This window comes from Chinchilla lanigera, unplaced genomic scaffold (assembly GCF_000276665.1).
Source record: "Chinchilla lanigera isolate Chin_1 unplaced genomic scaffold, ChiLan1.0 scaffold00011, whole genome shotgun sequence".
Lineage (NCBI taxonomy): Eukaryota > Metazoa > Chordata > Mammalia > Rodentia > Chinchillidae > Chinchilla > Chinchilla lanigera.
In genome coordinates, this window is record NW_004955412.1 from 19390206 (window position 1) to 19400762 (window position 10557).

At 41.7% G+C, this 10557-nt stretch overlaps 1 protein-coding gene across 5 annotated transcripts in view; it reads right to left on the bottom strand.

Moving 5' to 3' along the window:
• Amica1 (adhesion molecule, interacts with CXADR antigen 1) overlaps nucleotides 1–10557 on the bottom strand; it is a 38713-nt gene that overhangs the window by 26705 nt on the left and 1451 nt on the right. Inside the window, exons 1-2 of one of the 5 annotated variants that reach the window (XM_013511157.1) lie at nucleotides 8128–8270; nucleotides 754–895 (exon numbers count right to left, since the gene is read on the bottom strand). The exons of 2 other annotated variants lie outside the window; for them this stretch is intronic. The gene's annotated coding sequence lies outside the window, so the exon portion shown is untranslated. Of the gene's footprint in view, nucleotides 1–602; nucleotides 706–753; nucleotides 896–8127; nucleotides 10428–10557 lie in introns of those variants that run through there. 2 more of the 5 variants (XM_013511158.1, XM_013511159.1) reach the window with 2 other exon arrangements.

The window sequence follows — 10557 nt, forward strand, 5'->3', positions numbered from 1 at the left end:
AAAATGAACCTCTCAAAGTGTGCCTTGTGTTTCCCATAAGTCTATGTGCACAGACTGGAAGGTTACATGGCTTCTGTAACACAGACTAGGTTAGATCACCCCATTCTCTACTTGAATTATGTCATCATATTCTCCTGTCCTCTCTGCAATCCAAAATACAGCCTGCACCAGCCTTCCTCATGGCAAAGGCTACACCAGCGTGTGAGTAAGGGTAACAGCCTAGCTGTCTGCGAAGGTCTGAGTTCCTGCCTTCAGATTAAAATACTGGCTTGTCTAGAATGAAAAGAGAAAAATGTTATAGGAAAGAGTCCTGCCATAGTCTCAAGGACAGCTTCTCATGGGTCTTCCTAAAGCCAAAAGCAACTTGACAGTGGAAGCCTCATCATTATCTTCTCCATTTGCTTTTCTTACCTCCTCCCACCCCCGCTTCAGTGCTGGGGATTAAACCCAGAGCATTGCACAAGGTAGGCAAGCGCTCTGTCACTGAGCTACACTCCAGCCCTTCATTTACTCTTTTATCACAAACAAGCCTTATTTCTCCTTACACTGAGGATCATAACATAAATTACACTACAGAAATGAAAGTGCACTCACTGTGCTACCTTATAACAGTCACCCTGAAGAAAATGTGAGTTCTTCCACTGGCATCTTGTTCTAAAGTATTGCCAATTAAGTCAGTCCTTCTCTGAGTAAGAACAAGTCTTCTTCTAAGAAAAGTTCAAACAATAGCTCACAAAATACAAAATGACTTACCACAAAGAAGGCACTCAGGAGAAGCAAGGCACCAAGATGTTTGCGCTGTTGTTCCCACACTCAACTAAAGAACTTCTACCAGCACGCTGGGTCTGCCTCAAAGCAACCACATGCGTGCATGCATTCGTGCTTTCTGAGGCAGCTGCAGAGACACAAACAGGAACCACTAATCAAGGTTCTCGTTTCAGTCATCTGGCCCATTACCCAACTTGTGTTGATATTTTCATTCTAAAAGAGGTACTGAATTTGACTTATCAAGGTGAGCCTCACAGTTGCCATCTCCATTGCTACATTTCAAGCTCCCTGAGGGATGGATCTGGAGTAGTTGTATAAGTTAGAGCTCGCTAAAGAAACAGATATATATGGTATGCTTGTAATGGCTATGTGTAGAGTCAGATGTAGAAGAATGTAAAAGGACAGTTTGTACACTGGAGAGCTGGAGATCCAGTCAGAGGTTGAAGGCCTGGAGCTCACTGCAGAATCCCATGTGCATACCATGTGAATTCCCTATCAGGAAGCCTGAGGGGCTGCACTAGAATTGTATAATTGGATGTCCAAAGGCAAAGGAAAAACTAGCTCTTCCAAAGAGCAGAAATAAGACTTCCTCTTTCCCTTTTTATTTCATCCAGACCATAAACCTTTTTTGTTGTCACCCGCACCCAGGGTGGGTCTTCCAAGTCCATCATCCAGAACTGCGCTAACCCAATCTGCTAATCATTTCTTATTCAAGTTGACACCACGATTAATTTTTACAATCTACCCCTCGTCAATTTGACAACCAGACACATTTTCTTAAACCATAGTCTCCAGATACAATAACAAGTTCATAATTATGCCTAACATGGTACAGTTATCCTGCATGAACATAGAAGTCACTGATTTCCTCCCCAAAAGTTTTTCTTTTGGTGATGCTAGCTCCTAACATTTCATAATTTAAACATTATACTATAGGCTTAACAATACTTAAGAACCAATATTGTCTACTAACATTATCAAAGAAAGTAAACACACTTGCTTAATATATATGTGTATATGCACAAGAATATTAACAGAATAGGAAAGAACAATTACAATTATAATCCTTGTTTCTGTAACTGGTCACATGATGGTAGGTGGTATTTATGACTACCTTCTTCTACTACCCATCCAATATTCCCTTGGCCTTCAGCAAGCACCTCAACAGGTGTTGGTTTTTATCCTGGTGGAGAGGATACCCTCATTCCTGAAGGTTCTGGGCCATTTGTCATCCTGCCTGATTGGGTTATTACATTTTTCCATTGACCTGAAAACAAGGCATGGTAATACTACAAGGTATGCCAAGAGATCTTCTACCCTCAAGGTATATTTTTTCTTTCCTCCATTGTGGAGTAATAGTCCAGTTTCTCCCTGATAGTCTGGGTCAGTCACCTCTGCCAACACTGTAACTCTCTTTTTTAGTTTCCTTTCTCTGAAATTAAGCCTTCAAGGCCAGCAGAGCATAAAGCTGCAGGAATAGGAAACAAAAATTTTGCTAGTGCATCACTAGAGGTAGCAGTGAGTGGTACTATTCCCACTTCCACCCCTTGATTCCTAGACCCATGAATCCTGGCTATGGAAGACACAGACCATACAGTGGGTGTCGATTCATAGCATATACAGCCTTTGAAGAACCTTACCCCAGCCATGAAAGATTTCCACCTAACTGATGCTATCACTATATCTTCAAAAGGCCATTCTACCTTTCTATAAATCCAGTTGCTTCTGGGTGATGAGGAATATGGTAATACCAGTAAATTCCATGAGTTTGAGCCCATTGCCTCACTTCTTTAGCTGTGAAATGTGTTCCTAGGTCAGAATCAATGCTATGTGGAATACTATGACAGTGGATAAGGCATTCTGTAAGTCTACAGATGGTAACTTTACATTACATGCAGGGAAGGCAAACCCATACCTAGAATAAGTGTCTATGACGGTAAGGACAAAGCACTGTCCTTTTCATGATGGAAGTGGTCCTATATAATTAACCTACCACCAGGTCACAGGTTCATCATCCCAGGGAACAGTATCATATCAGGGACCCAGTGTTGGCCTCTGCTGCTGGCGTACTGGGCATTCAGCAGTGACTGCTGGCAGATCAGCCTTAGTGAGTGGAAGTCTATGTTGCTGAGCCCATGCATAGAATCCGCACATGCCACCATGGTCACTTCATTCATGAATCCATTGCACAGTGACAGGGCTGAAGAAAAAGATTGACTTCAGGGTGGGGATTTAGCTCAGTGGCAAAAACACCCGCCTGGCAAGTGCAAGGTCATGAGTTCGATTCCCAGTACCAGAAAAAGAAAAAAAAAAGAAAAAGAAAAAGATTGACTGCTGTCTACAGAATAGGTCATTCTATTCACTTAACTGTTAAAGTCTTTTCTGCTAAGGTCACTTCTTGGTGAGCATTTATATGGGACACAAATATCCTTACATCCTTTGCACATATGAAGAGGTCTATCCATGGAAAGGTACCTCTTTCCCACATATCTTTGTCACAAATTTTCCAATCATGTTCTTTCCAAGTCCATTGCTAGACCATTGTCTACAGACCATAAATCAGTATATAGTCACACATCTGGTCATTTCTTCTTCCAGGTAGAATGTATGACAAGTACAGTGCCCAAAGTTCTGGCCACTGTGAAGATTTTCCTTCACCACTGTCCTTCAGGGATGTCCTGGAAAGGAGCTGTAGTGCTGCAGCTGTCCACTTTTGGGTGGTACCTGCATAATGTTCAGAACCATCTGTAAACCAGGCCCTAATCTTCTTGTTCTTTGTCAGCTGATCGTATGGTACACCCTTTGAGGCTCTAGGTGCATGCTGGGAGACAGAAGGCAGTATAGCAGGAGAAGGAACAACAGCCATTTGGGCAACTTCTTCATGTAGCTTACTTGTGTCTTCCAGACTTGCTCAAGGCTCAGTGACATATATATCACTTTCATTTAATGATGGATTGTTGCTGTGTATATCCAACTTCTGACTTGGTGGGCCAAATAGTACCCAGTGGGAAAGTTTGGGTTGCAAGGTAACCTACTGTCCCATTCAGTTTCCACTAAGCCCCAGTACCAGGCCAGGAGCTGCTTTTCAAATGAAGAACAGTTGTCTTCAGGTGATGTCAGGGCCTCAATCCAAAATCCTAAAAGCTTCCACTGTGATTCACCTATGGGGGCCTGCCAGAGCGCCAAACCACATCCTCATCTGCCACTGACACCTCAAGTACCATTGGGTCTGCTGAATCATGTGGCTCCACTTCTGGACTTGTTAGTAAAGCATTTGTGAGCTGGAGGATGGGAAATAGATCCAACTAAAATTCAAGGTCCCTCTACCTCAGTGAGATTTCTAGGAGTCCAGTGGTGTGGGGCATCCAGAGACAGCACCTCTAAAAGGATAAGTTGTTGCATCTGGCTCCCTACAGTCAAAAAAGAGGCACAACCCCTAGTAGGCCTATTTGGATTTTGGAGGCTCACATAGGAGCCAAATGATCAAGCTACCTCCTGCTTACTTGGTCCAATCAGCACAATAACATCGATGTAATGGACTAGCATGATACCTTGTGGGAGAGAAAGACAATCAAGATCCCTGTGAACTAAGTTGTGACACAGGGCTGGAGAGTTACTATATCTCTGAGATAGGACAGTGAATGTGTATTGATGGCCTTGTCAGCTGAAAGCAAATTATTTCTGGTGGATCTTAAGGGTATGTATGGAAGAGAAGGCATTTCCCAAATCAATAGCTGCATACCATATACCAGAAGATGTACTGATCTGCTTAAGCAAGGAACTCACATCTGGTACAGCAGCTACAGTTGGAGTCACCAGTTAAGTTTATAGTAATCCACTATTCCAAGACCCACCCGTCTTCTGCATAGGCCAAATAGAAGAATTAAATGGGGATATAGTGGGAACCACCACTCATGCATCTTTCAAGTCCTTGATAGTGGCACTAATCTCTACAATTCCTCCAGGGGATGCAATATTGTTGCTTTGTTTACTATTTTCTCAGGTAAAGATAACTTTAATGGCTTCCACTTAGCCTTTCCAACCATAATAGCTCTCACACTACTGGCAATGGAATCAATGTGAGGATTCTGCCAAGTACTAAGTAGATCCCAAGTGCACATTCTGGAACAGGGGAAATAACAGCAGAATGAATTCAGGGTCCTACTGGACCCACTGTGAGTCAGTCCTTTGCAAAAATTCCATCAATCACTTGACCTCCATAGGCCCCTACTCTTATGGGGGGCACAATGACATTTTGGAACCCCTGGAACCAGCATTAGTTAGGAACCAGTGTCTCGGGGTCCCCAAAATGTCTGATCATTTCCCTTTCCCCAGTGCACAGTTACTCTGGTAAACGACCTTAGGTCCCTTTGAAGAAGGGTGGGAAAAAGACTGACAGTATAAATCTTTGGTAGTGCACTAGTGTCCTATCTCAAGGGGACCTGGCCACCCCTTTGCCCAAGGGGTTCTGGGTCTGTAGACTGACTCAAATCAGGGAATTGATTGAGGAGCCTTGATTTTCTGTTACTATAATTTGATTTGCTTTGTTTTGTTGGTACCGGGAATAGAACTCAGGACCTTGCACTTGCCAGAGAGGTGCTTATGCCACAGAGCTAAATCCCCAGCCCCTTGTTACTATAATTTGAGGTAGGTTTCTGTTCATTTGCCCTTATATTTTTCCAATTATATAAACCTAGTAAAAATTTAGTAGGCTTCCTATCTATTTCACTTTTGGGAACACCACGGCTAATCAGTCAATGCCACAGGTCTGCACATATCAGACCCTTCCAGGCATTGCTCTGCTCCTGCTGCCCACTACAGCAAGTACAAGCACCATGTCTTTTGTGGTTGAGTGCTGCCACTTGACCCCTGCCACTCTGGGATCCATCTGAACCCACTGCCCTTAACTTTCCCAATTGAGTAACCATTGCCCCCACTATAAGGTCTGGCATACAGACAAGGGCAGTAACAGGGCTCTTCAGGGATGTTGGTTCTCCCTCTCAGAAATCTGTTTCTTAAGGTATTAGTAAAAGGCGCATTTTCTAGATCATCTTAGTGTGGAGGATTAGATTTAACATAACAAATCCAACCCAGCATTCTCATTTCCCTGAGCCTTTGCATCTCTTCATCAACAGTAAACCAAGGAATACCAAGCATCTCTAACTCATTCACAGTGGGCCATCCTTTGATCCATACTTCTACCAATTGGCCAAATAAACTATTAACACTTTTTGTTTAACTCCACAGAGCCGCAACATTAAATTCAGAACCTCTACTTAATGGGCCTATATCAACAAACTCAGCCTGATTCAGGCATGTTTTTGCCACCATTATCCCATGTTCTTAAAATCCATCCTCAGGCTGGAGATATAGCTCAGTGGCACAAGCCACTGAGCAAGTGCAAGGTCCTGAGTTCAATTCCCAGTACTAAAAAAAAAAAAATCCATCCTCATACATGTTAATCAAACTTCTGCTTATAAGTGTTAGAAAACTCAAGAAGTTCTTTAAGAGTATAGCAGACCTTTCCATGGGTAACACTGTGGACCTCACCTTTAGGAGCCTTCTTGGATTTGAGCCTGGTTATAGGTCTACAGGGAAAAGTGTGTGATAAGGGTAGGTCCTGCAGAGTGTCAGCATTATCATGCTTGCTAACTGCACCAGACATCACAGGATATTTCCTCAGGTATAGGAGGAAAAGCCAACACCGCAGGGGTTGGGGGTGGGGAGGTGGGTGGGGAAATCTCCTGATGAAATAATCTCATTAGGATTTAGGAGCTCAGTGTCCCTAGCCTAGTCAGTGTCATCCCAAACATCTCCATCCCACGGTAGAAGACCCCATTCTTTTCTAGTCAGCACCTTCACTTTTACTGCAGATACCTTTGAAGGCTGAGCATTACATTTGTGCTGCATTTCGGCCAATTAAATTATTAGGGCTTGCGTTTATTCCTGTAATCTGTCCTGAAGCTAAAGGAAACAAGATTCTCTTTTAGGATACATTTAGATTCTTTACGTGTGTCTGGAACTGGGAATTCAATCCGTGAGCTCCTTATTTTCCTTTATTAATTTGTCTTCACAAATAGAAGACTTTAAAATTTTTTATGCATTTGGAGCTCATGATTTTCCTTTACTAGTTTGTCCAAAGATGCTAAGAGCAACCAGCCAGAATCATGTTTCCCACTCTGCCAAAGACATTCAAAAGTATTATACACAGACTCACTAAATTCTTTTATCTTACCTCCTCAGTAAACTAGGATTAGAGGTCCCATTCAACCCAGCTATTTCTGTTTTGAGTATTTTTCCAGAAGAACTAAAAACATCATATGTATTTGAGTATTTTTTGAGTCCTCATTTGAGTATTTTTCCAGAAGAACTAGAAACCATCAACAGCGACATATGTGCACCCATGTTTATAGCAGCACAATTTGTAATAGCTAAATCATGAAAGCAACCCAAATGTCCATCCACTGAGGAATGGATAAAAAAGATGTGGTATTTTTATATAATGGAATATTACTCAGCTATAAAGATAAATTAGAGGCTTTTATAGGTAAATGGGTGCAACTAAAGACCATACTCATAAGTGAAATAAATCAGACCCACATGTGTAAATACCATATTGTCTCACTAGTGTAAGAACCTGAAAGAGTAAATATAATCTAAAAGGTACAATAGATATTATGAAAGGGAAAGAAACTGCTCAAAAGGATAGAACAATTGGGATGAGGGAAAGGAGAAAAGAAAGAAAGGAAAAAATATGTATATATGTATACACAAGATAGCTAAGATAATTGTACTGCTAATTTGATAATTTCTGTTGCTTTAGGGAAAGAAATAGTTAATGCTGAATTGTTTGATCAATCTTACATGACTATATTTGTTTAACTGAGCAACCAATTTGAAGATAACAATATGTAATACAGCAACTATTGTTAATTTCTTATAACCTTGTCTAAAATTCTGTATTGCTTTTACTATTTTGGTATTGTTTTGTTTGTGTCTGTTTGTTTGTTAATAGTTTTCATTCTTTTATCTTTAAAATGTAAAAAAAAATTCTTTCACCTTATAAGTAGTAAATTAGGATAATCAAATGGATCTACATTATATATTACTTCAAACAGTTCACACCACAGACTACCAGTACTTCATACATTACCAGAAGGAGAGACCATCACAGTTTTAGGTCTTAACAAATTAGACAGCCAACTGCAGGAACCATTAAAACCATGAAAGAAATTCATCCTTACAATTCTGTTTCTCTAGAATCACTCATGGTATAAAAATCTGTATCAGTTAAGAAGAACGGAAACCATATAATATAATATATATATATATATATAAGGCTTTACAAGGTAGGCTTACAGTGGTTGCCTGCAGAGTCAAGGGTGGAAGAACGCAAAAGGATTGTCTGTGCGCTGGAGATCCAAAAGATCCAGTGAAAAGTTGAAGGCCTGGAGCTCCACGCAGAGCCTTGTGCAAGTCTGTATCAGGAAGCCAAAGGGTCTGTGCTGGAAGGCTGAAGAGTCTGTGCTGGAAGCCTGGAGATGGACGTCCAAAGGTGAGGTCAAAGACTGCAGCTCTTCCAAAGAAGCAAAGCATGACTTACTCCTTCTTTCCCTTTTTATTCCATCCAGGCTACAAGCCTATTGGTTAGTGCTATCCACCCCCAAGGTGGGTCTTCCTTCTTCAGTAAGTCAATCATACACACATGTCCGGAACTGTGCTAAATCAACCCGTCAGGTGTTTCTTATTTGACACCACATTAACTATCACAAGTGGGATCAGGCAAACATTTGCTGAGGCAGAAAACAGCTTCATATAAACAAAATACAATAAATTTTAGATTACCACAAAACATTGGACTCTGTTAAAGATACAAAAATTTCTTATTTTTCTCTCAACACAGACATGCAATATAGCCAAGAAATCACCCAGCCTCTTTTCCAAAGACATGCTACCCAATCCTCCAAATCACTACCTGGCCATGTAGGCTCCCTCTAGCTGTGAAAGGTCAGCTTTTTCAGCATGCAAACAGCCAGATATCCTCCTGAGGAACACCTTGGGTAGCTTGGACATCCAAGATAGGAACTCAAGCTTTCATCAATATCTCTCAGTCTTAGATCACCGCTTCAAAATAAGTGTTCTTGACATACAGGCCTTCAACCTGGGCTAACCTGGCTTGACTTAAGCCTGGGAAGAGCATCTCATGGAACTCGTTTCTGCGTTACGTGCAAAGCTGTTGAATAATGATTCTCCTCAAGGACTACACCGCATGGTCCTTGGGAAACACTGTGCTAGTTAGCCAATAATTCCTGCGGTATAAATATTCCCACCTCAGCCCGTTTTAAACCATCAACAGATTAACAGGAGGGTCACAACATTTCTAAAATGTAAAAATCAGCTCTTGCTGGGTGAGCTGGCTCCAGTACACCACTGTCTATGCAGGTTCTTGCTGGCATACAGCTCATACAGGCTTCTTGCTCAGTGTCAAAAACTACAAACCTCCCTCCCTTTTACATGACTGCTTTCATCTTACACACAGACACACACTAAAAGGTAACCAGAATGTGCAAAGAAGTTTATTATCTATGATGAAGTAAAAATACCAAGAGTAACAATGGCTGTACACATGACCGAACAGTACAAACCCTCCTACCTGTCCACAAAAAAAAAAAAGGCAATGAAACGCAGTGGTTAACAGTCCAACACTCGTGCCAAAGGAATGGGGCTGCCTTTTTCTGGAAACACAGTTTGAATTGTGCAGTTAAGTAACAGTCTTGGCTCCATTAGAATGATAACCGACATATTCAGGGTGGGGATTTGGCCTCCGGAATTCTTTTATAAAATAAGTACATACAACCTTCCCTCTTGAAGCACCAACGTCCATCTCAGAAAACTGCATTCCCCAAGTGGCCTGAAGTAACAGGTCACAGGGAAACACAAATCTCTTTAGAAGTTTACAGTTTGTAACAGAATTAGGAGTCGAACGCCTAAAACTACAAGGTAACACGGCCACAAGGGAAGACTTGGGCATCAAAGAAAAATTCAGAAGGGCTGTTAACGCCTTCTGAGCTCCTCCATATGGTGCGACAAGAGCGCTGGAGCAGCAAAAAGAAAAAAGAGAGAGGAGCACCTTCGAAAATATTAGAATGTTGGGTTAAACAAACAAAAAACTATGTTACCTTCCTTCCATCCTGAAGAAGGCAGGGGTCCACACAGCACTTTGTGTTCTTTGGAGAAAAAAAGCTGTAACCTAACCCTCAACAAAAGGGGTGGAAACCAAAATTGAGGGATAGGATACAGACCCAAGGGGCAGACTAAAGCACCAACTGACTTCCTTACCAGGAAGGACCTATTGTTCTGTCATTTAAAAAAGAAGGAATTGGTTCAACCTGTCTGCACATTCACAGAGCACCATTTATCTAAAGTGACAAACAGCCAAGCTGGATTAATCCTCACAACGTGCATGCAAGGAAATTACAAGACTTGGCCAAAACTTCTTCCTCATTTAATGGGATGTGGCTTTACATGGGTTCTGAATATCAGCCCCCACCCCTTCTCTCTCAGAAATGAGATCCACAGGCCCAGCATGGAGGTGCACGCCTGTAATCTCAGCACTCAGGAGGCTGAGGCAGGAGGATCATCATGAGTTTGAGGCCAGCCTGGGCTACAAAGTGACTTCAAGGCCAACCTGCACTACATAGCAAGACCCTGTCTCAAAAAACAAAACAAAAAATGAAAACAAAGAAATGTGATCCACAAAAAAAAGTCTTCCTCACAACCACATTTTTG